Below are 26,920 nucleotides of genomic sequence, written 5' to 3'. Positions count from 1 at the left end.
ATTTTTCAGTAACTTATTTTTTTATGTGTATAGATCGAGCCCTTGTTTGTTTTCATATAAAACAACCCATCAGTATTCCTCCATCCCTGCTTTTCTCAAATGTTCTTTCCTCAAGCAATGGGCTAAGGAAGGAGAACTGGAAGTGAGAGCAGTGGCGAGTCCATCACTTCCTTCAACAATATTAAATTACTAAACAATAATTAAAGCTGATCCATAGCTGTGCCGCTTTATTCCCAGGCAAATACGTTTTCTCTCTCTGTGTGTGGTGATGAATATTATTCAGGAGGACCTGGAATTCTCCAGCAGTTTGGAGGAAATCCCCCCTCCCCCGCTACTGACATTTTGGACATTTTTATCTGGAAAATCTTTTCTTAGACCTTTTTGAGGAAGCCAGCCCTAAGGAAAGTGTTGCATGTGGGAACCCCATGCAAAAGGTAGAAACCTGTCCCTGGATGGCTTTGCCTCCACTGTTGGAGATCCCCTGAAAAAATGCAGTCCATCACTGGGCCCTGGATTAGAACTCCTTCTGCTATACTTCCCATGAGAATGATGTGGATTTCTCTGTTTTTTAACACAAAGCTGAAATAGCAAGTTTAACTGTGCTGCCAGGGCCGGCCCACTCACCCATGAGCAAGATGAGGTGACCGCCTCAGGCAGCAAGGTCCACCAGGGCCGCAGATCCTGATATTTATCTTTCTTCCATTCCTTGTTCCTGATGTAGATCTTCCCTGACCCCTTCTTCCCTGATGGGGGCGGGGTGTGTGTGCCATTTTGAAGTCTGCCTCAGGTGCCAAAATGTATTGGGCCGGTCCTGTGTGCTGCTATTCTTAGACATACAACAGACAAGTTAATTTGTGGCTAAGACACTCTACCAGCCCTTATTTCAAGTGACTAAATCTTCAAAGCCTTGGTTTTAAATACATGAGAAGTTTTGGCTAAACTGTGGAGAATGGAGATGTGCTTCTAATAGTCTATAGCTGCAGCAAGCTGAAAAACAAAACATATATTGTTGTGCTAAGCAATTTTAAAATGAACAGTGCTGAAAGAGGGAGCATATTTTAAAACAAAATATCAAAACATAAAGATATAAGCTGAAAACCAGGTGGTTGTTCTTCTAAAAAAAAATCTTAAGCAACTTTTGAATATGTGTACTATTGCCCTCTGCTGGACAACTTGGTACTGTGAGCAATATTGTGCTTGATAAGGTGCTTTTTCTGTTCAGAAAACACTTTTATGATTTATGAAATAATAAGGGATTAAGTCTAAATGGCAAGGACAGATGGAGCAATGGGCTTAGGATCACTCAATAATTGTCCCCAATTGATAGGTTTGCGTTTACAATAAAATAAAACCTTATCCAGGATAATGCAGCTTCCATGAAATTTGTCAATTAAAACAAACAAATAATGTAGCAGGGCGCTGGCAGGAAGGCATGGTGGGTTTTACATTCTTCATTTGGTCCATACAAATCTTTAGAAGAGGATCCGCAGGAAACATTTCTTGTGGTTCATGTGGAAAGATACAAAGGGTCATCAGGACAAAATGAAACTTAGTGGTGATGCCCTTTAAACACTCTGAAGCTTTTTCTGTCCATCCAGGCATAAAGGCAGCTTGAGGTCCTGAGGATTTGGCGTTCGGGTGAATTGAAACCTACTGTGAAATTGCAGAGAAGCATGACAGATGCTGTGGCCATTTCCAACCACACCTAGATTGCTTTCCCTATTGCATCAGGCTATGCAAAGCCGGTCTAGAGGCTGTGGCATGTACTACTAATGCCATTTGGTGTGCACTAGAACCTAGAACAGAGATGGCCAGTGTTTGGGGGCCTGTGAGCAGCTTTGCAAACTGAATAACTTGTCACAGGTACCACACACACTACAACTTGCAGCCTTTTCTGTTCAGGAATGCTACTCTGAAGCCTCATTTCGGCAGGGCATGGGACCCTGTGGGTGCCAGAGAAGACATCTGTGGGCACATGGGTGCTCCTGACTGCTGCACTGATGAGCCCGGACTAGAGGCTACCTGTTTCAGATTGCACAGCATGGATCAGATCATTTTGGCCATCTCTCTCCCAGGTTCCATGAAGCATAGCTTCAACACTGAGGTTGCAGAGGGCAAAGGAGGTATTGATACTCACAGGATCAATGAGCAGCTCTTCACTGTATGTTGCATTATGCTTGTATGGCAGTCTGCATTGTGCATCATCACTGGAATATGCCAAGGTCCAGAGGCCTCTCTCATTATCAGACTCTGGGATAACATATCAGATGGCCAGCAGGTGTCTGGAAAACGAATGTGAACTGACAAGGCTCACTTTTCCCTTTTGTCTACTGAGGTTATACTATCAAGAGTCCCTTTGCAGCTGCCTCTGGACTCTGGATGATCAGAGGTGTATGGAAGGTGTGTTTGGTCAAACTGTTCATCCTATCCAAGCACATTATGTGTATGTAATGGACCTACTATGAACAGAGAACAATATTTCACAGCCTAAAAGGGCCATAAACATGACACTAACAATGCAGCTATACATCACTGATTGGCAGTACCAGGAGGTTTGCTGTCACTGGTGGTGGAGGAGAAATTCATGGTTGCAAAGGCAAAGGTGTAAATATGAAGAGCTGCTTATTGAAAGCCGGCAGTAATCTCCTAATATGTTTCAATAAGTGGATTAGAATTTGGAAATTTTAGATAAAGCTGTCAGGTTGCAGACTTGCGCTGTAATAAATCCTGAGCTCCATTCCATCGTCTTAATAGGGAGAAAAGCTAGCTAGCCTTTCTGTTTCTTAATAATACCTCGTGTAGAAGAATTTCTGAGTTCTTACCATATGAATATGAAGTGGATGTGAAACTCAGTTTGTGGGTGCTACTTTTAAAGGCTGTGATACACAGCAAACATTGCAAACACTATGTTTTAATAATGTAGGGCAGCTGTTATATAAGGCTGACATCTTAGGCATGGCTACAGTCCCACTGTATTTTTCCAAGTAACTAGAATTTGGCTATAAGCCTAAGAACCACACAGAACATTCTTCTGAGACATACAAGGCCCCCATTCTACTTTTTTCTAGGCTTCTGATCAGGTTATTGCCCCACTCTTCACAAACCTTGCGGAGCAAACTCACTTGATCCCTTGGACATCGTCTTGCTTCACGCACTGCCACGTCCAACTCTGAGGCACGTCAGCTTTTCCTTCTCTCTGTTCTACTCTGACATGGACGAGAGGAGTGATTACGGAGCAGTTGGTTCATTTGACTGTAGTTCCTTAGTAGAGCTCATGCTTTGCATGTAAAAGGTCCCAAGTTAGGGTGGTCACATGTCCTACCTTACAAAATACAGTCCTCAGTTTGAAGGGCTGTCGAGATCAAGCCCAGTTTTAAATAAGGGACCATAAGAAAGGAAAGCAGCACAAGTGCTCCAGAATAATTAGTGCTTGGGCAGCAGACTGAGTCGATGCTCGGGTCATCTGGCCTTGCCTCCTATGGTGAGATGTATTGCATTTCTGTGTGTAAATTATACCAGCATGTGCAACTGTTCTGCAAATATGTCACCTTTTGTCCTCTTTTTCTGGTGATGCATGTGTGGCTGCTCTATCTTTCTTGTTCAATCCCTGCCACCTCCATTTTAAAATGAGTCCTATCATTGAAAGCCCTGTGCAAGAACTTCTGTTTGCACGAAGGTATTTGCCCCTCTTCCTCTGTGTGCTCCCAAAATTGACTTTTTTTTGCAGGGTGTGTGTGTGTCTGGAGAATCTGCAAATTGGAGAATCTTGCCAAAATGCTTGTCCTGACAGAACAATCACCTTAGAGCAATGCTGAATTCTTCTCAATGAGTGGACATCCTTATACACATGGACCTAATACACAGGCTCAATAATAAGAATGTCAAAAGCACACATCACTTTGTCTCTTTGCTATATACAGGCAACAACCTATTTGTGTGTGATTGCACACATGCACATGGTGCTGAACCCAGAAGTGACCCTAAAATGTCACTAAAAGGGCAGAATGGTAGCAGAATGGAACGCTTTACGAGGTCACTGATGACATGCACAGGGTCCAGAATGTAACCCCCGTGCAAAATGAGGATTGCCTGTAAAAACAATGACTCTTGACAGCGTGGTTGCAGTGGATTATAACAAGTATCTCCTAAAATGGTTTTTTTGACACTTGCTCCAAACCACGTCTTCATACTGTGAAACTTCCCTCTGGCCTCTTTAGTTTTATTATAAGGCTGAGGAAATGAATACACTAGTCTTTACTGTATCCTAACTGGATATGCATGTTCAAGACTTGCACTTTCTTCATTTTCTTGAACTTCTAAGGAGCACCTTCCGTTCAGCTCAAAACTTAGTTTTAACCATCTCATTATAGGAGGAGAGGAAGAAACACGCACCTTAATTTTAAATTGTAGTTAGGATACCATCAACCACATGTCTCTGGTGTAAACATCTTGCTGCATATTCCAAATTTATACAACTGATGCCAAGAAGAGAATGCCCGAAATAATGCCATTTTGAAGCATAAAGCTTGAGGGCGGCAGGACAGCAGAGGGAGAGGACTTATCCAAACTTCCTTTTGTGCTACATTTCTAGGCACAGATCCATGTTTTAAAACTTCTTGTCCAAGTGATATATATATATATATATATATATATATATATATATATCCCCAGCACTTTCTCCATGGAAATCTCCTCTTTACCACTAAATTGGATCAAATGGTGATCCACAGAAAACTCGGAATTGCTGTTTGTTCCAATTCACCATTAAAGAGCCACTTTCCCTCTGGAAAGCAAAGTGGCAAAAACAGCACACTCAGACATACAGGTTTGAAGCACGGAACTGTGCCTAGAAAGCACAGGACAAAAGGTAAGTGTGGATGAGCCAGAGAGAGAGGAAATGGTTGGCCTAGTGCAGTACGGCAGGCCAGTGACCAGGACAGGAAAAAGATGGGTGGCCAGTTCTCCACAAAACCATTGGCACAAGCTGGCTAAAGCCCACATGAAACAGCTGCTGCATGCGTTGGCTGTGCTAATCTTGTTTCATGCAGGTGTTGCCATTGGCAGAATTACATTTTTGTGTTGCCTCTACAAGCAATCCTCTGTGGTTTAGCAGTGGTGATCTTAAACATGCTGCACATAAGGAGGGAGCTAACAGATAAAGCTATTCCAGAAGGCCACCACATGGCCGGATGATTGTGAGAAGTAACCTCCAGATTCCTATAGGTTTTCATTTAGACTCATGAACATCCATGCCTCCATTAGCACTGCAAGCAATTGCAAAAGGTCATGCAGTCTCGCCTGACACTGTTTTGCCTAAAATAGTGATGGGGAACCCATTGTTCTCCAGTCCTAGCCTGCATAGCCAAATGCTCAGGGCGTATGGGAACTGTAGTGCAGCTACATCTATAGGGGCACAAGTTCTCCGCCCATTTCTGCCATCATGAAATACGCAGAAACAAAACTTTGTTGTTCTGCAAATGTAAGGCTGAAACCGACTGAAATTCAATACAGAAATGAAAAATCCAGATCCTGGGTGGTTGTTTCTAAGCACTCATAATATGTCTTGATTACTATGTTGTGTGTATATAAGACACCATAGAATAACAATTTGATTTTTAGAATCAAGTTGTACTGGAAAAGGTTGATGCCAGTACCTAATGTTCTGTCTGCAGAACAAAAATAATGTAATGCATCAGAATATGTAAAAACACACGCAGGCTAGTCTGCCCCCACCACTCTCCCTTCTTGAGAAAGTTTTGCTGTAATGGTAATTTATGATTGCATGAGATACTTGGTTTTAAATGCCAATCTTAAATGCAAATAGTGCACTAGATCACGTATGGCCATTGCCAGGATCTCCAGGTCTCATGGATGAAGCGTTTTACCTGGTTCCAGATTTTTGCCAGGTTTTTTTTGTTTTTTGTTTTTGTTTTTTTGAGATCTCACACTTCTGGATCCAACAGATTGCAGACCAAGAATTGGCTGTGGTCTTCTCTGCCACAATCTGCAATGATTATTTTCTCTTGTGATTTAATTATTTATTCCCACGTTAATGTTCCCATAGCAATGTTAGCTCTGCCACAATGCACATATGTAGCATTATCAAGAACTGCTAATTTATGCTTGTCTACATGCTGGGACTCTGATAGGCGCTGGTGTTTTTTTTTTAATAAAAAAAGCCCACTCGCTTTTTTATGTGGGATACTTTTTGAGCATCGAATATGCTTATCACCGAGCTATTTCAAGGCCTGCTCTGAAGGGAATGGTGAGCAGCAGGAGGCACAAGGTGGGGCATGAGGAGCAGAAGCTGCTTGTTCTGTCCCCTGGATTTGAAACAGCAGGCACCTCCAGGCTGCCACTATTTTCTGGAAGAATTTGACAGAGGCAGATTTAAGGCAGCAAGACCGGCTCCCCTGCACAGGGCGCTGAGCCAAGGGGGTGCCTTCCTGCCTCCTTCCCAAAGCCTAGTTAGTGCCTTTGTAGCTTTGGGAAGGAGACAGGAGGGCTCTAGGACCCTGCCAGAGCCCTCACACCACTTTCCCAAAGCCTGGCGCCTCTCTTACCCAGTTTTAGAAGGTGGTGTGAGGGCTGAAGTGTGTATCAAATTTTGGCCTCACATATGGTGCCATATTACCAAGGTCCACCCCTAGAATGGTCATGTGCTCAAAAATTCAGGTTGCACGGTTATAGCTTATCGGGTGGTCCTGCAAAACAAACCCCTTTCCTTAAATGAGCAGACTTTTTGTAATAAGGAAAGTGATGGGGAAATACACAGGAAAGTGTGTGATACTACTTACTGAGACACATTATTTAACCTCCCTGCAAACAAACCAGAAGGAATGCGCCATAAATGGTCAACGTGGTCTAACTTCCTTGCAAACAAATGGGTATGAATGCTCAAGAAACAGGTCATCTGGAAGTGCCCAGTATTGCTTCAAAACACCCAAAGTCCTGCCAGTCCTGAATCTTTGCAATCTTGTCTACAGTGGCCCTGTGTTTGCATGCAAAGGTTTATTATTATTATATTTATGGTCCCCGTTTCCTCCAAGAAGTTCAAAGTGGCACACATGTTTACCCTGCCTTCCTATTTTGTCCTTAAAACATGTCTGGAATTTCTGCATAATGTTCATTGCTGTAGAAAGACATGATTAAGAGGTAGAAATGGCGCTTCTATGGCATGATGGGAAGATCGCGTGCTCTTGATCTCTACAGTATGCATTTTGCTTTTAAAGGATATCTATAGTACAAACTCATTCTTTAACATGCTGCTTTTTCCTACTTCCCTTGACTATTGGAGAGATGTGATGAAATAGTAAAGGTAAAGGTATGACTCTGGGGTTGCACGCTCATCTCGCGCTGTAGACCAAGGGAGCTGGCGTTTGTCCGCAGACAGCTTCCGGGTTCTGGGTCATGTGGCCAGCATGACTAAGCCGCTTCTGGTGAACCAGAGCAGTGCATAGAAATGCACAGACATGGGTGGCACTGTGGTCTAAACCACAGAGCCTAGGGCTTGATGATCAGAAGGTTGGCAGTTTGAATCCCCACGACGGGGTGAGCTCCCGTTGTTTGGTCCCTGCTCCTGCCAACCTGGCAGTTTGAAAGCACGTCAAGTGCAAGTAGATAAATAGGTACCGCTCCAGCAGGAAGGTAAACGTGATGAAATAGAGAGCCTAAATAACTTGTCCTCAAAGCTTTACAGAGTTCACCAGTGTTGTCACTAGTAATTAGGTGAGGATAGCTGTTTCTGGACAGCTACATTGGAAGGAAACTCAATGTGTTTCTAGTGATAGTTTAGTTCACTAGTGATGACGTACTATCACTGTCACCTAGGAAATGAAACATGTTGCTATGGGAACCTCAAGGCTGCATTATTACACATTCTCAAAATGTTGACACTTAGAAAAAACGACCTGTGTGTGTAATATAAACATTCCCAATATTTGTCTTTATCAGTGTTGCAAAATAAGAAGATTTCTTTTATTTGTTTATGTTTCGCACAGTATGGTTGGAGAAGCTGGAATTTGCAGGTGAAAATGCCTAAAGGCCTCCCATATGTGTCCAAATGCTTCAAACACTTTGGAAGGTTGTGTTGGTGAATTGTATGGCATTGTAAATAAGTTTCTTGGGGTGTGTATCTTATTGGGTGATTATTTGCTTTTCCTTGTTGCTGGAAAGGATGCAGTGTTAAGGATCATATTTCCACCTCTGGTGGGAAAGCCTGCAAATGGCCTTTGGGCTTTAGTTCACCAAATATTATTCAAAAATTACAGGGGATAATATAATTTATGCACCTGAGTTGTTTTTTGCTATTACTGTTTTGCAGGCCAAACAAAGACGTTACATCGAAGGATTTACTGGTATTTCTTTTAATTGTTGTCCGTCAAGCTGTAGTCCAACAGTTGGGGACTTTGGACAAGTTGTCCTTACAGGCTTAGTCTGAGAACATCTGTTTTATTGTGATCTCAGGAAAAATAACACACAGGATACATTTGATACAAGACAAGAAAATAACACAATCACTTAGTGCCATATGGTGGGCCCTCATCTTGTATACCTCTAAACCGGATGTACCTGCCAACAGCAGCTGAAGACATGTGGACAACATAACAATCCTTTGTACAATCAAGCAGACGTTGTAACATGATCCATACATAATCTCTTTGTCTCCTGTCTGATCTCCTCCCCCATGTTGGGGGATGTTCTTTAGTTGTTATTGCACAGTGTGTGTTTTGTTCTTTTTAGACACAAACTCTTTAATAATTCAAAAAATGATGAATGAATAAATAATATGGCATGGTTTACTGGACCTGAAGCATTTATGAATCTCCACGATGCATTTGTTAGGGTTGCATTCAACTTGGCACTAAGTAATTCCTTGTGAAAATGGAACAGCCTTCACTTGTGCAACTGGACTTATGCCATGCCTCCCCTGCATGCCTCCAAAGTTTGTTGTGGGGTTTCCTCACAACCCTATGGAGCAGGCATGGCTTTGGGTTGTTGAGTTGTTGTTTTAGGGGGAATTTAGGGGTATAGATTTTGGCAGATGTGGGACACATTCTGGCCAGACAGTGCCTCAGTAGCTCTGAGAAACTACTCCTGCCTCAGTATCTAAACTAGCTTTCCCCAACCTGAGCCGCCTTCTGTTGTTGGACTTCTTCCTGAATGAAAGCACTCTTGCCTCAGTATCTTTCAAAAATACTTTACTCCCTGGAATATAGAGATTTGGTTGTTTTCTGTGCTCATGTACAACTGAGGAAGACCAGCTAAACAATCCTTATATTATTTCAAAGGTCTATCATCATACAAAAGGTAACCATCTGAACTGGGAAGCTTTACATTCCAAAATAGTAACTAAATCAAGAAGCTTATTTCCTTTAAAAATTATGTACAGTGGTACCTCGGGTTAAGTACAGTGGTGCCTCGCAAGACGAAATTAATCCGTTCCGCGAGTGTCTTCGTCTAGCGGTTTTTTCGTCTTGCGAAGCAACCCTATTAGCGGTTTAGTGGATTAGCGCTATTAGCGGTTTAGTGGCTATTAAAGGCTTATCGGCTTAGCGGCTTAGCTGCTAAAAGGCTATTAAAGGCTTAGCGGCTTAGAAAAAGAGGGGGGGGAGTGAAAAAAAAATCTCAAGACTCGCAAGACATTTTCGTCTTGCAAAGCAAGCCCATAGGGAAATTCGTCCTGCGAAGCAACTCAAAAACAGAAAACCCTTTCGTCTAGCGGGTTTTCCGTCTTGCAAGGCATTCGTCTTGCGGGGCACCACTGTACTTAATTCGTTCCAGAGGTCCGTTCTTAACCTGAAACTGTTCTTAACCTGAAGACCACTTTAGCTAATGGGGCCTCCCACTGCTGGTGCACCGCCAGAGCACAATTTCTGTTCTCATCTTGAAGCAAAGTTCTTAACCTGAAGCACTATTTCTGGGTTAGCGGAGTTTGTAACCTGAAGCATATGTAACCCGAGGTACCACTGTATTGTCTAAACAGTCACTTACTCAGTTTTCATATATGGTTAACTTTCACCAATGGTCGAGTCCAAAATGCATTTACTTGAAGTGAACCTCACTGATTTTTAATGGAAACTACTGTTGCCAAATATGTTTGCATGGAACTGCAGCCTAAAGTATTGCAAATGTCCGGGTTGATTGTCTTGTCTTAACATGAGTCAAAATAACAGATTTGAGGACCATCTGGGAAACTAGACAACTGTGCTTCAGGCAGCATTTCACCTTGTTTTCAGCAAATGCTGAAGTTTGCCTCTAGCATTATTCTTTTGGACAGCTTGGAAGAGACAACTGCTTTGTGGGTGTGGGAAGCTCAGTGCAACAGTTCTTCACACCACTGTTCTAGGCTGTTCACTCATTTAGAACAAGCTGCTGAGCTTCTGCAAAACGTTAGGGATGGTATAGGCCCTGTTAAGGACATAAGAAGATAAAAGGAGTCCTGCTGGATCAGGCCAGTGCCCATCTGGTCCATCATCCTGTTCTCACAGTGGTCAACCAGATACCTATGGGAAGACTGCAAGGAGAACACAAGGGGCACAAGCTGTCCCAAACATTTGTGATTCCCAGAAACTATTATACAGAGACATACTGCATTTGATGGTGGACATTCACATCCGTTGGCAAATCTGTGACTGGAATATGCAACTTCAGGTGAAGAAGTGGGGGGGGGGGCAAAGATTTGAATGCCCCTTCATACTGAAAAAAAATATTATTGCATAAAATATTAGTATATATGGGAGAAAGGCTGTTTTCTATATGCACATCTTGTTTTTTGTTTATTTGGAACAGCATTGAAGAATATGAGCCCCACCTCCAGTGTGAAGTGATATACAAGTTTTCCACTTTATGTACCGTTTCGTTAGAACTCTGCAGAAGATTCCATCAGAATACACTATTTCTTATTCTGTTCAGTTCTTTACTCAGCTTTGCTTGGCCCATGGAGGGACCTTTTCGGGGGCGGGGGGGAAGTTTGCTGCCTACGGATGGGCTTTTTGAAAATGGGGTGTGGGGAGGAAAGAGAAGAAGCACCAGAGTTTATGTGCCTCCTGTCCACTTTGCTGCCCTAGTGAAATAAGCAACAGGCTGTTGACCTGGCCATAGAGGAGCATTTGGAAAGTGTGTGTGGGGGGGGTGGGTGGTGTAAGAAGACGTGTCAGGATTAGCTAATTTGCTGCTGTATTTGTTTTGCTGCCTACCAGTCATGTCAAACAACTACTTAAGAAGCTTTTGCATGCGTGAGAGTGGGTCTGCTGCCTTCCAGGCATGTGGAGCAGTTGGCAGGCAGCTACTTGAGGTACTTTGCGAATATGTATGCACATTGGCCGCTTTTTAGAAATGTAGGAATTGGAGGAAGAAGCAGATACTCTAGTTGAGCCTCATATTGGGGCAGGGACAAGACAACAATCCTTTCTTGTTCCTGCTGCCTGCTCCACAGCAGGAATTTCTCCAAAGTTGTTGTTTTGTTTTGTTTGTGTGGGGCAGCCCAGTTCAGAGGCATCATTATAATCATTATCTTTTTCCTGCTGCCTTCCCCACATCAGGCTTGAGGGTTTTCTCCCAAGTTGTTGGGGTGTTGGGGAGCAGATTGCAGAAGCATAATCCTCATCATTACTACATCATTACTATTACCAATGATAATATGGAGGGGAAATCATCATTATTTTTACAATTTTATATTCCTGTCTCTTTTCATTTTCTGCTCTTTTGGAGGTGGTGGCCATTTTGTGTTAGGGCACTATAGTATTTCTTTAAATAGTATGAAAAGTGGTGTATTAAGAAGGGTGTGAGCTGAAGCCTGCAGCCCTGTTTTATTGCCTAAGTGTTTCCGTGGTTTCTTATTTTCTTCTTCTTTAAAATATCCATCACAAATATTGTTGGCCTCTTTCAATACAGCTCTTGTATAAAGCTTGACTATAACTAATCTTCTGTATTAGCACTGTCTGAATCCCAGTTCTGAGAATTTTCTCCCTCTCTGTGTAGGATTCTAAATATCATGGAATGTGACTCTAAGCAAGAAAGCCTGTATGCACACAGAAGGAAAATGCACAGGTGTGTGGACACAAATGATAATTCCATACCATTGGGCAGTTCTAAGTCTTCTTTTAAAAGAGCCCTGCCCCACAACATATTCTAAACATGCTTTTTGCACAACAATTTACAGCACAATCTTAACCATATCTACTCAGAAGTGAATTCTGTGACATTCAGTGAGGCTTACTCCCAAATCAGTGAGATTAGGATTGCAGCCTAAATATCTGAGAATCAGAGGAGTTTCCACTGTGCAGATTTCTTCCGTTCATTCCGTGTGCTTTGTTCACAGACTTGCTCTCATGCGAATCATTTTTATTTTTTGTCTGAAGCAAGCCAGGAAGCAGCTTTTAGTTGTTGAATGGGTTTGCCAGTGTGCCTTATTTTGTTGACTCATTGTTTTTAATTTTGATTATGGGTTGGGGCCTCCAAAGCTTGAAGTGGCTGTGACTTCTCTGGCTCTCTGAGAGGCCCTGGAGCATGTGCAGAATGTATGTGAGCATGTGCAGAAACTAGCCTGCTGTACAATGAAAACATTTGCATGTCATAGAATCACAGAATTGTAGAGTTGGATGGGAGCCAGTGGGTCATCTAGTCCAACCCCCTGCAGTGCAGAAATAACAGCTAAATATTCATTTGTGGCGATGCACACTTTGGTTTCTGGCCCCAACTGCTAGAACCATGTGGCTCCCAGAAGCTTGCCTAGATGGGAATGGAGCACTCAGTCTGACAGTGGTTCCACACCCCTGTCATAGGGTGTATGTAAGGAGATCACACAGCCCCCAAAATAGACCCATCAGCTTTTGAGACTCTTGAACTAACTTGTGAGAGGAATTCCATTTTCAGGGGCAAAGGAATTCCCCTTGAAATAGCTTCAGTAGGTAAACTAGCATTGCAAGCCTAGTCTGATCAGACTCCCCTCATTTCTGTAGGAACTCATGAACTTTGAGGAGTTAAACATTTGCTGTAAGAGGGTGCTGCACAACCTTTTTCAACAAATCCCTTTTTTATAGCAGTTTCCCCTTAGTTCGATCCTTCCTACAGTCGCAGTGATCTCTCTTTCAAATAGTCACCTGCAAATGGATTCTACTGCAACGTTAGTGGGCTGTGCTGTTTCTGCAGACTGACTACTGTGAAGGCCAATGAGAAATGAGAGAACAGGGACACTAAGAAAGAAAGAAAAGCCCAACAAACAACAACCAGCACAGGTTGCTGAGCAACAGTATGACATCAGCATGCTTGGTCTATTTTTGTAGCACAAAGGTTGAAGAAGACTGCAAAAATCATTTCTTTCTTAGACTGCTGAGCGAAACCAAGAGAATGACCATCTTCTGAAGGAGAGACACTTACAAGGATGACATCCCAGAATAAATCCTGACTTGCCCAGTCCTGCACATTTTCTTCAAAAGTTTTGTTCTTAATCTTGAAAGAAAAATGCAAGACTGAGTTTCTCTCAAGTGTGTGCGTGTTTTTCTCGTGTGTCTCTGTGTGTGACAAAAGTACTTGCCTGTTTTATCTGGTGGAGGTAATTCCAGACATATTGAAATCTCAAGTTGCTGGTCAAATGCCCCTGAAAATTTAGCCCCTCTTTTCTTGTGTTCTTCCGTTTCTCTTGGCTTCTCACTCCATATAGCATCACATAATGAAATTAAGTTTAGAAAAGAGAGCCAATAGGTTTCCTAAAAGAACTCTCCCTGCTCATTCCCCCCCCCCCCCCATCTTTACCTCTAGTCTATTGGAAAAGTCATGAAATTTCTGGCTGGTTCAGCCACTCCTTACAAGTCAGTCAGGCATCATTTAAAGCAGGGATGGGAACTAGTGGCCCTCTCTGGACATTGTTGGACTCCATCTCCCATCAGTCCTGATAACTGGGCCAAGTGCAAACCCAAAGTTTACAAACAACAAAAAGAAAATGTTCCCCAGCTCCCTTTGTGATAACATATATATTTGTCACATTGTGTATTGGATACCTACTCTTAAAAGCATTTTGGGGGTTGGGGGAAGCCAGGCATCCCCGAGCCTTGCTTCAGAAATAGCACTTTTTATCAAAAAGAGTGCAGCAAAGGTGCCTGACGGATGTCAATAGGCAGAGAGTAACTTTGCCATGCTTTCTAATTGGTGCCAGAATACCTTTCATTTCTGCACTGTGCAAGGAACTGTTGCAATATGTGATCAGCGGTCTACTTCCTATGTTCTTAAATCTATACTGTTCTCATATTTGATGTCCTTTGTTTATATTTGGGTAAATATATTGCATTGCCTCTCCTGTCAGGCATTGCCTCACTCCTCCTACTTAGAGGATGCAAGCTTAAATAAGCTGCTTTTGCAGTGGATCCACTCATCCAGCTTTATGGAAGTTACTCCTTTTGATTTAAATCTGAATTTATAAAGGTGTTCGCCTTATCCACCTCATTAATCTCTTCTGCTATTTTTTTTTTTTTGGGGGGGGGGAGGTTAGAATATGAGGAAGGCACTGTGCCAGCTATTTCGCATATCAACACTCCCCTTTCCCCTCTTTTATGCATAGCATCAACATGTTTGGTCTGGTTTGTGGGTATGAAGTGTGTTTGCGCTTGTTCAGTGCTGTAAAAAAATTAAAATTCCCGAAGCCACAATTTTGAGAAAGGAAGCGTGTATAAGTGAGGATTTTGCACAGATTAGTTCCAGGATCACAAGACACAAGTTGCAATGAAACAAATGCCGCAAGAGGCTGACTGGCCGAGAATACTCGAAAAAGAGGTAGCTTGGCTGTTTGGGTGCTCAAGCATCTTTAATCTACCTGTAAGCATTTACTGCCACCTTGCGGTAGACAGAGCAACAGATGCTCAGTTTTGCTAATCTGAATGTTTTATCCATAGCAAAAATGGAGCAAATAGTCTGCTGCTCATGTTGATGGGCAACTTCAAGGCCAGTACTCTCTCCTCTTATGATTATTTAAATTGGACTTGGACCAAGCAGCCCTTCAAATAGAAGATGTTAGCATTTGAGTTGAATGCCAGTAGAAGCGGAACTGAAACAGAAGAGCTGTTAGAGGAGCACACATTCCCTGGGTACCATCACCCTGAGACTCTGTGTTTAAGAAAACAAAGTGAATATTTATCATTGGAAATGCATGTTGATTTTGATTTACTCTACTTTTTTTTTTTTAGGGGGAGCCTAGCATCAGTCAGTTACACGGGTGGCCATGCAGAGGTTCTTGTATGCAGTTAAATGCATATACTACTGCCATTGTGTGCAGTGATCTATAGACTAGAGTGCTCATCCTCATTCTGGCATGAGAGAAGGAGTGGAAAATAATTCCCTGACCACCGCCTACACAGCCTTATACAAAGGGAATATAATAAGAACAAAATCAGGGCTGTAACCAGCATTTCTCACCAGGTGGGGGCGGACACATTTTCACGTGGGAAACCAGCAAATCATCCCCCCACCTCCACAGCGTGAATTACCATTAAAAGAAATAATACATATTGCCATATAAAGAGTAGGCCATTTAGGCCAGAGTCTAACATTTCATAAGCCAGCTAGAGTGAAATGCTGTCACTTTAATGTAGGGCACAGAGCCAAAGAGAGAGTCAGATTTCTTAATAATAGTGTTGAGAAATGTGGTGTCTGATTGATGGTTATGAAAATTCATTCTGTGTCAGTAAAGCAAATCATTGCCACCTTCTTCTTGAACTTGGCAACTGCAGTGTCATGTCAGGCATTTAATAAACCTGAGGCTTCCAGGAAAATTGGAAAGGTGTGTGTGGGTGAATTGTGCAGTATGAATTGTGCAGTGTAGGGTTGCCATATTTTGAAGAGCAAAAAAGAGGATGCAATAATGACTCTTATTTCAAATACCCCTACTCTATGTAGGCTATAGAACTTGTGATATATTGTTTGGGGAGGTGGTGGAGGGAGGAGGAGAAAAGAAGAGGAAAGGAAGTCTTCATCCACCAGTTATGTCTGTGTCTCATCCAAAAAGTACAGCCAGAGACATTTTGGCAAATTAAAAAAATCTTGGACAGGAATTTTACCCCTGAAAAAGAGGATGTGTCTAGGAAAAATAGGACACATGACAGCCCTAAGTGCATTGCAAAGGCTGGTTTCGAAATGAGCCTCAGTCTTGTTCTCTGTGAGTGTGGTATACTGGTATACTGGCTGCTGATCTGCCCATGCTGTTGATTGACAGGTGAGTTCCTTCCACACCCCACCTGGATCACACAGCTGGCCCTGAGGAAGAGCAGCCACTAGAAATTGACAAGTGAAACACATCTGGAAGTTAGCAGCCTGCTTATGGGTCCAGCTACTCAATATGTTACAAGTGTGCAGAGGAGGGTGACCGAGATGATCAGAGGTCTGGAAACCAAGCCTCATGAGGAACAGTTGAAGGAGTTGTGTATGTTTAGCCTGGAAAAGAGGAGAGTGAAAGCAGATATGATAGCCATCTTCAAATATCTAAAGGGCTGACACACAGAAGATGGAATAAGCTTGTTTTCTCCTGCTCCAATGGGTAGGACCCGAACCAATGGCTTCAAGCTGCAAGAAAGGAGATTCTGACTAAACATACAGAAAACCTTTCTGACAGTAAGAGTGTTCAACAGTGGAATGGACTCCCTTGGAACATGGTGGGCTCTCAGTTGAGATTCCTGCATTGAAGCAGGTTGGACTAGATGACCCTTGGGGAACCTTCCAACTTTACAATTCTAAGATTCTAAGTGGATAACATGACCCAAGTCCAGTTTAAAGATAAAGAACCATAAGAAAGGAGAGCCGTTGGGGGCTCCTGAAGACAATGACCAGGGCACCTATGTTTCTGCTCAGTCTGTTGTCCAGCTATTAACTGGGGAGAGGGTCGGGTTAGCTTCAACCCTCCCTCTCCATTCTCTTCTTATGGTTATTTTTAGATGTACTTGGGCCAGACAACCCTTCAGATAGAGGACCCTCATGCAGTCCTTCAAACAGAAGAGCGCCTTCTGTAAAGATGGTCAGCCTACATTTAATGTCTTGTTCCTGGTTTGGTCCTGTGTTTGTCTAAAGTAGCAGTGACATACTGGGACTGGAAGAGACATGATAGGGAGGCCTATATGGTAACTTCCAGAATTGTTCAACCATCAGCTATCCTCACATGCAGGTTTCAGGTCTGTGACAGGAGTTTACACTTGCTTGCCTGTTTTTTTTTTTTTTTTACAATGGCCTTTTCTTTTTCTTTTTCTGCTTACCGGTATATGGCAATTCTTCAAGCTGTCCTTTTTGGTTCTAGCCTGAATCATTCTCAGGATGTTGTTCTGCATAGTGCTTGCAGATTTGAAATATTAATAATATTTGAATGCCTGGCCAAACCCATCTTTAAAAAAATAAAAACGGATGTGTTTATAAAATATTTAGTCACAGTGTTATGTTTAGGAGAACACATAGGCAAAGGCTCTGTTGAAATGTAAGCATAGTCTGAGTTATGACCAACTTCAATAGCTACCACACTGCAGTCTCTAATGAGATGAGCAACAATGCCATGACTGCTTAAGCTGTTTGGGGGGCATTGTGCACTCTTTGTTTCCTTCTCTTAATTTTAGTTTGTACATAAAAACAGGGAATGTGTTTCTTTATTTACAAGACAAAGACCCCCTTGTTCTTGACTCCCCCCCCCCCAACTCACAGAACGATCCAGGACTTTATGAACAACAACAAAAATTACCACTCCTGCAGAATACTGAAGCAGTGTGTAAACTCTCTAAATAGGAGAGTAGAGCCAGTGTGGTGTAGTGGTTAAAGTGTTGGACTAGGACCTAGGAGACAAGGGTTCAAATTCCCACTCAGCCATGAAGCTCACTGGGTGACCCTGCGCCAGTCACCCTCTCTCAGCCTAACCTGCCTCACAGGTTTGTGGCTGGGATAAAATGGGAAGGAGAACTAAGTACGCCATCTTGAGCTCCTTGGAGGAAAGATGGGATATAATTAAGTATATTAAAACAATCTCCAATCAGTTTCTTCATGAAATGTGGAGTTAAGAATAGAACAACTGGTGATTTTAATGCTCTGTTTTTACACTTTGCCATTGAAAATGGTTGAATGAAGAAGATGGGAGGTATAGTCTACCAGTTATAGTCCTGTAATTCCAAAAAGAGAAATCTGCTACAGGTAAAATAATGGTATTTCTATGATCACCCAAAACAAAAGTGAGGATTTTGTTGTACTGAACATTTGCTTCATCTTAGACCCAGAACATGCTAATAATATAGATTCACTATAATGTAATGGCAAGCTTCCAGCAAATAGAAACATACTAGATATGTATTTTCAAAGGAATAAAATTTGGATGCCAAAACATGCTTTGTCTTTGATCTCTGTTGGGAGGAGTAGCTGGCTTAGGAACAGCGAAGGCCTCTGTGCTATACTATATAATCTTTGTTGATGCTAACAAATCCAACAGCAGAGATTCAGAATGTTAATACATAGCCCAGCACCTTGTTGTGAGAGCTCCCAAGAGAAGAAGAAAGAGTCCACCCAGCAAGCAGGCCTTAAAACTAACGTATCACCTCTCAGCAATCCTGGGGCAACACCTTTCATCAGATGTCAGTTCTGAAGCCGGAAAGAGTTTGTGCATCTTGCAGAGGCAAAAGGCTTTTTTTTTTTTTTTTTTTAAAAGAACAGTAGGGTCCCTGTAGAATAACCAGCAATGTGTCATTAACAAGCAGTGCCTGTACGCTTGCGACACCTCTGGCAACTTGCTTCCTTACTCATAAACAGAGAGGTTTTCGCTTATGAAGAAGGCATGCTGTGTATGCTGTACTGCAAAACAATGAAAGTGAAGTAGGAACTTCTGGAACATTATCTTAGAAGGATCATGTTACTATATAGGCTGCCATTCTGCATATATAACAAGGAAGACTAGCACCTGTATTCTTGGATAAGTTTAATCAATGACAGTCCATTTCATCAGATGTATAAACATTACCTGATGGGGATAACTCTTCATGCATCTGATGGATTGGGGTGTAGCCCACAAACGTTTATGCTGAAATAAATTTGCTAGTATTTAAGGTGTCATAACACAGAGATATCTCTATGGAATTCTGCAGATAGATTCCTCCAGACAACCTGTTACGAGCTTTAGAGCATAATATGAGCCTGCTGGATCAGACCAGTGGCCCATTTTGTCCAGCATCCTGTTGTCACAGTGGCCAACCAGCTGCCTATGGGAAGCCACAAACAGGACCCAAGTACAACATAACTCCCTGCATTTGTGATGCCCGACAACTGGTATTTGGAAGCATCTCTGACTGTGGAGGCAGAGCATAGCCATCACACTTAGCAGCCACTGGCAACCTTATACTCTATGAATTTAGCTAATCCATCCAAGTTGGTGGCCATCACTGCCTCCTGTGAGTTCCATCATTGAATTATGTGCTGCATGCAGAAGTATTTTCTTTTAACCATCTGTTAGCACTCAGCTTCGTTGGATGTCCATGAATTCTAGTGTTACAAGAGAAGCATAAAAATTTTCCTCCATGCCATGCAGGGTTTTATAAATTTTATCTTAGTCACATTTCTAAAAAGTCTTCAGTGTTGTAACCTTTCCTCATTGGAAGATTCTCCAACCTGTGATCATTTTTTTATCATCCTGATTCATCTGCACAAAACGTATGCAGAGTTTAGGCTATGTCTCATCTTTAAGGAGCATTCATTCTGAATTTTTTGCAGGGGGGTTCTCTAGCTTGAGCACTCATCCTGAATTCGTTCTGATTTGCTTGCATAGTAGTTACGTGTCTTCTTGTCAATCATCTGTCACTTTTCAGTGCATTCCCCATCATTTTCCTAGCTGCAAAAGTCTGTGGTTTTTTTAATTAAAAAAGTGGATCTGTTGCGCTAGAAAAACAGAGTGCTTTGAACTGCCTACATTCCCAGTATTTGCTTGAATTGAATTGTTGCAAAATACTGGCAGTCTGGAGGCAACTTGCTTCAATCCCACTGAATAATAATAATAATAATAATAATAATAATAATAATAATTTATTTATACCCCACCCATCTGGCTGAGTTTCCCCAGCCACTCTGGGTGGCTTTCAACTGAGTGTTAAAAACAATACAGCATTAAATATTAAAAACTTCCCTGAACAGGGCTACCTTCAGATGTCTTTTAAAGATAAGATAACTGCTTATTTCCTTCACATCTGAAGGGAGGGCGTTCCACAGGGTGGGCGCCACTATTGAGAGGGCCCTCTGTCTGGTTCCCTGTAACCTCGCAATGAGGGAACCACCAGAAGGCCCTCGGCGCTGGATCTCAGTGTCCGGGCTGAACGATGGGGGAGACGCTCCTTCAGGTATACAGGACCAAGAAGTCAACCAAGAGTGAAGGAGTATGCTGGATGGCAGTTCAACTGCTCAGCCTTATGCTTTCTAGGCATGGGACAATGAGGAAGTGTGGATGAGCCCACAGCCTAGCATTTTCTTCATAAGCAGATGTCCATGGGAAGCCTACAAGCAGGACATGACCATATAAGAGGAGACTGTAGTCCAAGACTGCAATCGCAAGCACACATACTAGGGAGGATGTCCCATTGAATAGAGTAGGCCTTACTTCCAAGAAAACGTATGTTTAACTGCACTGTGAGTGTGCACTTAATGCCCACTTTTATCACTGAAATCTGGTCACCACTGCTTCATTTCTAACTATTCTTCATAGACTTTTTGCATCTTGTCCTAAATTGCCCACCAAGAACAGGCAGTCTGTTGCAACACATGGTCGATTGGAAGACACACATGTTTGTGTAGCCTAGTAGTGAAATAAGCTTTGAAGGAAAAGCAGCCTGGATTAGAGGAGTAGGGGACAGATTTGCTGTTATGCTGGCAATTTAATATTTGGCATAATTTATTGGAGGATGGATTAGAATCTTTTTAATATTTTCATAAATAACTTGCTAAGCCCAAGATTTGTTTGCTCCCAAGTCAACAGTCTAACCCAAAGTCTGGAATTTTAAGTCTATTGTATAATAATTCTGTACAGAAATCAATGTAGCTTGTTGACTGAAGGTTTTTGATTTAGTTCTTTTTATCCAAGTAGAATTGGCTGGGAATGCATTATTTATGATGTGGTGCTGCAGTGGACAAGCTTTATATCCTCTCATTTTGTTTCCCAAGTTTATGCAGTTATCTTTATGCTAGCATAGAATGATGTAATTTTAGAGTGGACCATGAGGTCATCTAGTTCATCCCTCTACTAAGTGTAGGGTGTATGGCAGGGATGGGGAACCTTTTTGGGCCAGCAGGCCAGATCTTTATACCCCCACCCCCAGGACTGCCACCCCCATAAGGCAAAGGGGCAGCCACTTCAGGCAGGATCCGCAGCAGTGGCAGACATTGGAATCTCAAATTTCAGCAAGGATAATAGGAAAGATTTGTCTTGCAAAAGCATTTCAATCTATTATTTATATACCCACAATAATTTTTATTTACTGGTAATTCTGTATATTGATAGGACACAGAAGTTTAAAAGAAGCTATTTTGGCCCACCCACCTCCCAGCCACCTGACATCCTATTGACATCACAAAATCAGCAGATGGGTCATCCCACTGGGGTGGGCAGAGATGTGGCACAAAGCAGGATTGAACTCTCCATGCATCAGCTGATGCATGGAATGTTCAGTCCTTGCTTTCAGTAACTGCGTCTCTTCCTCTCTATTTCTCTGTAGGCTGTAGTTATATGTTGAAAGAATTTAATAACATTTAAATAAATAAATACTACTATTGCTGCTGCTATTATTACCGCCGATGATGGTGTGATTGAAATGTGAGTCCTGCAATTCTTATTAGTATGAACTTGGCACTTGAGACTATATCCCATTCATTAGAAATTTTGTAATTATTATTATTATTATTATTATTATTATTATTATTTACTGCTGTAAGCTGCCTTGGACAGGCATTGCCTAGAAAGGTGATGTAGAAGTATTTTTTTTTTAAATAAAATACAAACAGTGAAGGAGAAAAACGTTTGCACCAATGGCTGTCAGAAAAGGGGAAGAATAAACAGTAGAATTTAAATCTAGATTTCCCTTTGCCTAAGGATGTTGTGACCCTTCTCTTTTGTTTGGTATCTTTATAGGAACAAACTCAGAAAGTACTTTTGTGGTACAGAAATGCCTGATGCAGCGCACTCTGCAGCAGTTAACTGGTATAGTATATAATCATTTGCTATTTGGAAATTTAATAAAATAACAATAATTAGAAGGGCTGAGCCGAATTTATTAGGATCATTTTCTGCAGTGTTAAAAAAGCACTCATGTTTTTCAACAACTTCATTGGCTTTGCTTCCAAAAACGTTTGTTTCATTCTTATTGCCCTTTCTTGCGATCAGTGACATAATCACATGGCCATATCTGACTATTTTGCATTGTGACATCATCCTGTTTCTATATGGTGATTGGCTGGTGTCATGCATGTGACCAGTCTGGGAAGCCGAAGGAAGGGATAATCAGAGTTGAGAAACAATGTGTCAAAACAGTGGTGGGAAACAATGGTGCCAAACAGGATACAAAAGATGACTATTTGCCCAAGCAAATTATTTTAAAAACATCCCCAAGCATTTCCCCTATGATCTGCTGCTTTTGGCCTGGAGAATATGGAGAATGTTCGGCACAGCCCAAATAATTATCTATATCTTATAAAATAAAATATATCAATAGAAACATGCCAAAATAATTTTGAATTACATTCCTAGCTATTATAAAGGCCCCTTGCCTCATCAAGTTATCTTCTCCATATAGTGTTAATATGATGTGATTTAAGTTTTATAACTTGACGTTCTTCTCAGCCTGGAATTCTTCAGAGATACTTTCACTAAACTGCTCATTTCCTCCACAGTGATTTTTGTCTTTTTCCTCTTTTGGTGACATTTGTCATTTTAGGTTTATTTTAATTTTGCTGCAATGTATCATTGATGTTCTGTGGGTTGCTGGAGAAGTGAATTGGGGTGGGTTACTGTTGCATCTATTGGCAACCGCCGTTGCAACAGATTTAAAGAGATAGAAAGCAATGCTACTTCCTCTGTTACCTGTATCTTTTACTCAACAGCAGCAAAGAGTTGAGCTGCTAACAGCCTTTGGAAACAGCAATCGAAAACCCACACTGCCACACTTGCATGCGGCACTTCGATAACGCAGGAATGGGGGCACAGCAGATCTTCCATACATTCAATATTCAGGTTAGAAACAGGATGTGTGATGAGGTGGAGCTGTGACAATTAAGAGCCAGAAAAGGAGAAAAACCCATCAGTTCAAAACTTGGGGCAATGCTGATGAAAGAAGCATTGCCCTCACTCTCAGGTCTGATTGGTTGCCTAGCCCTGTGATATCCTTATCGATTGGAATCACTGGTCCTGAGAAGAAGACCCAGCTTAATGAGAATGGCACTGAAGCAAAAGCCTATCAGGAAATGTGGTGTGTGCATGTGTGTGAGCTCAGTGAATACTGTGGCCCCGAAGCATTGCATTCACTCCCATATTGGAACAAGTGAACATTGGTGCATCCCTAACATGAATTGCAATCCCAAGAAAGATAGAGGATCTGAAAACTGTTCTGATCAGTATTTTCCATACCCAGATAGTCCACTTCAAGAAGGGTGATACTGCAGCTCAGATCCTTGAGAATTTGGAATTTTCTTATGGATTTGCTAGTAAATGCTCTCACCATGCCTGGGTAAGAGACTTATTTGAATTGAAGCTTGTATCCAGTGGCAGGCTGGGGTAGTGGAGTAGGGCAGAGCAAACCCACATTGATTCCTACAACAGTCTCCTCAGTGTATTTAATGCTTCTTCTGGTCACACACACTTGGGTAGCAAGAGCTGCATATGAAGGTTTTTCTGACTGTTTACATTTGACATTTCTCTCTCTTCTGGCTAGGAAGGTAAAGCTGTCACTGCTACTCCTCTGTGCACCAGTACCTGAATTTTGACATTTTGGTTGGGAATGCTGTGCTTTCTGTGAAGGATTTTAAGAGTCATTTTTGACATGCTCTTTCTGTTGCTTATTTTGGTTTTGACAGCTTTGCTATTGCTCTGCGATGGAAGGGAATGCAAATATAATATTGCACATACATGTACACATGCATGCTTGAAGCAACTGATAAATGGTCCGATGTAAATGCATAGAAATGTAAAACTGCTATTAATAGTTTCAGGTAGGTAGCCGTGTTGGTCTGACGCAGTCGAAATAAATACAAAAAATTAAAAAATTGTCCAGTAGCACCTTAGAGACCAACTAAATTTGTTCTGGGTATAAGCTTTTGTGTGCATGCACACTTCTTCAGATACTTCTTCAGTGTATCTGAAGAAGTGTGCATGCTATTAATAGTGTGCAGGAAGGATAGTCCTAACAAAAAGGGGGCCTGTTTGTGGTTTAGTGGGTTGGATGTTGAATTTTGGCTTGGAAAGCTTTGAGTGAAACCTCTGCACAACCACATACATGCTGGGTGGCCCATTTCTGTGTCTTGGTTGCTCTCATGTAAAAAGGAATAGTCATAAACAGGATGATTGGGATGAACAGGGAGAGATTTTGAACGATTCTCCACATTTAAAGTGCTACAGGAATGGGCATTAATAATAACAGGCTGCATACACTCCACAGAATGTTGTACAATGAGGAGATGCCTTTTATGGATGGCAGAGCACCACTCTCCTCACTGCTATGGCTCAAGCTACATGCCATGATTTATCAGGACCACCTCTATCTCAGCCGACTCATTGCTTCTGCACACAGAGTGACTATTATTATAAACAAATGGATCTGCTTGGTAGGTGCACAAGCCAAAGGCACAAATCCCTTCAATGAATAAAAAAACCAATGATCTCACTGTGTTTATGACATGGTTGTATAATTATTATGAAGGATTTAAAAAAGTAAATAGGCTCTTTGTGATATTGTCCATTGCAATCCAGTTGCCCTCCCCATTGCTGTGGTGTACACCATCCCGATCTTCTCTTATTTAATTTTCCTCTGCATGTGTATTTATTTTCACAGCCAGTTAGGGGTCACAGTATGAGTAGGAGGTCAAAAGATTCAATGGACCCGTCTCCCCTTTCGTTTCACACTCTTACTTCTGAATCTCACAATGCAATCTTAATATTGTGTACTCAGAAGAATGTCTCATGGAGTTTAATGGGGCTTACTGTCTGGTAAGTATGCTTAGAATTGCAGCCCAAACAAACGGCAAAGGTAGAGAAGGGGGCATTTGTTTTTGCTTGCATGTGTTTCCTCCATGAGGATATTTTGTGAAGGGTTGAAAGACGTACAGGGTTGAAAGATGGGTGTCCTGCAAGAACCAGAGCTGTTCATGAAATTTTCTCACACCACACACATCACTGAATGAAATGTCTTCACCCAAGTGATTTTGCACAGAGCCATTTTGCTTGATTCAAAATGTACATTGCTGTTTTGCTCGTTGTATTTACATTGAGAACAAAGAGGGATCTTATAGACTAATCGTGGCAAGGATATGCCTTCATTTGTGCTTTATTATATCTCCTCACAAATACTTTTTTCTGTGCTTTCTCTAGAAAATAGCATGCTCCAAATGCTATTGTTATTTTGTGCACTAGAGGGCAGCACGACTTCTGTGTCTCTGCCTTTGCACTGTTCTCTCTTCTGGACTGAACACCCTTTTGCCTGCGCATCCATTCAGTGGAATCATGGAAGAATAATATTTGGGACGCTGGGAAAAATAAGAAAATGCTGTTTTGTTATGAGCGTACCCTGCACACACAGGCAGAAAGGAAAACAACGTGCTACAAATGAGAGGGAATGTGTAATTAGTTTTTCAGGAGCAGGCAGTCACTAGGCTTTCAGCTAATCAGGGTGGGGTGGAGGAGGAAGCCTAGTCAAGCCAGGGTTGGCTGGCATGTTTCTGGGCCAGTTGTCAGAAAAACACGACGGGCTTTCCCCCCTTAGCATGTAGTTTTGTTTGGGCTGCACAGCATTGGTGAATATAACCAACTAAACAAGCCCACAGAAGCCTGCAAAAAAGTGTTGTATGTTGTTACATACAATTCTCAGTTAACAGAAATGTGTTGAATCCAGACCTCATTCCTGCAAAAATAATAATAAATAATAATAATAATAATAAAAAGCCACAGAGCCACAAATGATGCACTGGGGGGCTCTACTTCTAACCCTCCCCCTGGTACCAGAATTATTTCACTCATTCAAGAATAATTATTTCAAGAATTGCCAACTCTGGCTTCCTCCCACTCCTTTCTGGTTATGCCCCGAAGTAGTTTTGGGTTGTAAAATAAAAAGCAAAGATGTTGGTGCATAAGAAACCCTCCTCCAATCTACAGTTAGACAAAACCTTTATCGTGTCAAGTGTTGCTCTTCATAGAGCAAGATGTGACACAAAAGTGGGGGTGAAGGGACTACACACTACACACACACACACACACACACACAGAGTGGTACCTCGGGTTAAGAACTTAATTAGTTCTGGAGGTCGGTTCTTAACCTGAAACCGTTCTTAACCTGAGGTATCACTTTAGCTAACAGGGCCTCCCACTGCCGCTGCGTGATTTCTGTTCTCATTCTGAAGCAAAGTTCTTAACCCAAGGTACTATTTCTGGGTTAGCGGAGTCTGTAACCTGAAGCGTCTGTAACCCGAGGTACCACTGTATATTATTTAAAAAACTGTTCAATTGTCAAAGGTTTCAGTGTCTGAGGGCTGCTCCCTGTGATGTCCCCAGTTGGGTCGAGCCAAACCAAGGCAGGCCAGCCAGTGGGTGGTCTGAAGACTTTTATTCTTCTCTCGCCATGAAAAGCACCCTCCTTTTTCAGTGACTCAGTGATTGCCCAGAGATAATGAAGAGAGAAGGCACCCCCTCATCACTGTGCCCTCCACACACCCAGCATTCAGGAAACAGCATCCA

At 42.0% G+C, this 26,920-nt stretch overlaps 1 long non-coding RNA gene across 1 annotated transcript in view; it reads left to right on the top strand.

The window, feature by feature from the left end:
• The window catches only part of LOC308474467, a 41,156-nt gene extending 16,138 nt beyond the window's left edge, over nt 1–25,018 (top strand). Inside the window, exons 2-3 of the long non-coding RNA XR_013984749.1 lie at nt 22,115–22,183; nt 23,083–25,018. This is a non-coding gene — a long non-coding RNA (uncharacterized lncRNA). The remainder of the gene's footprint in view (nt 1–22,114; nt 22,184–23,082) is intronic.
• Nucleotides 25,019–26,920: the final 1,902 nt, after the last annotated feature.

Source organism: Podarcis pityusensis (genome assembly GCF_964106645.2).
Source record: "Podarcis pityusensis genome assembly, chromosome: 3".
NCBI lineage: Eukaryota > Metazoa > Chordata > Lepidosauria > Squamata > Lacertidae > Podarcis > Podarcis pityusensis.
This window is presented reverse-complemented; position numbering and strand designations above follow the sequence as displayed.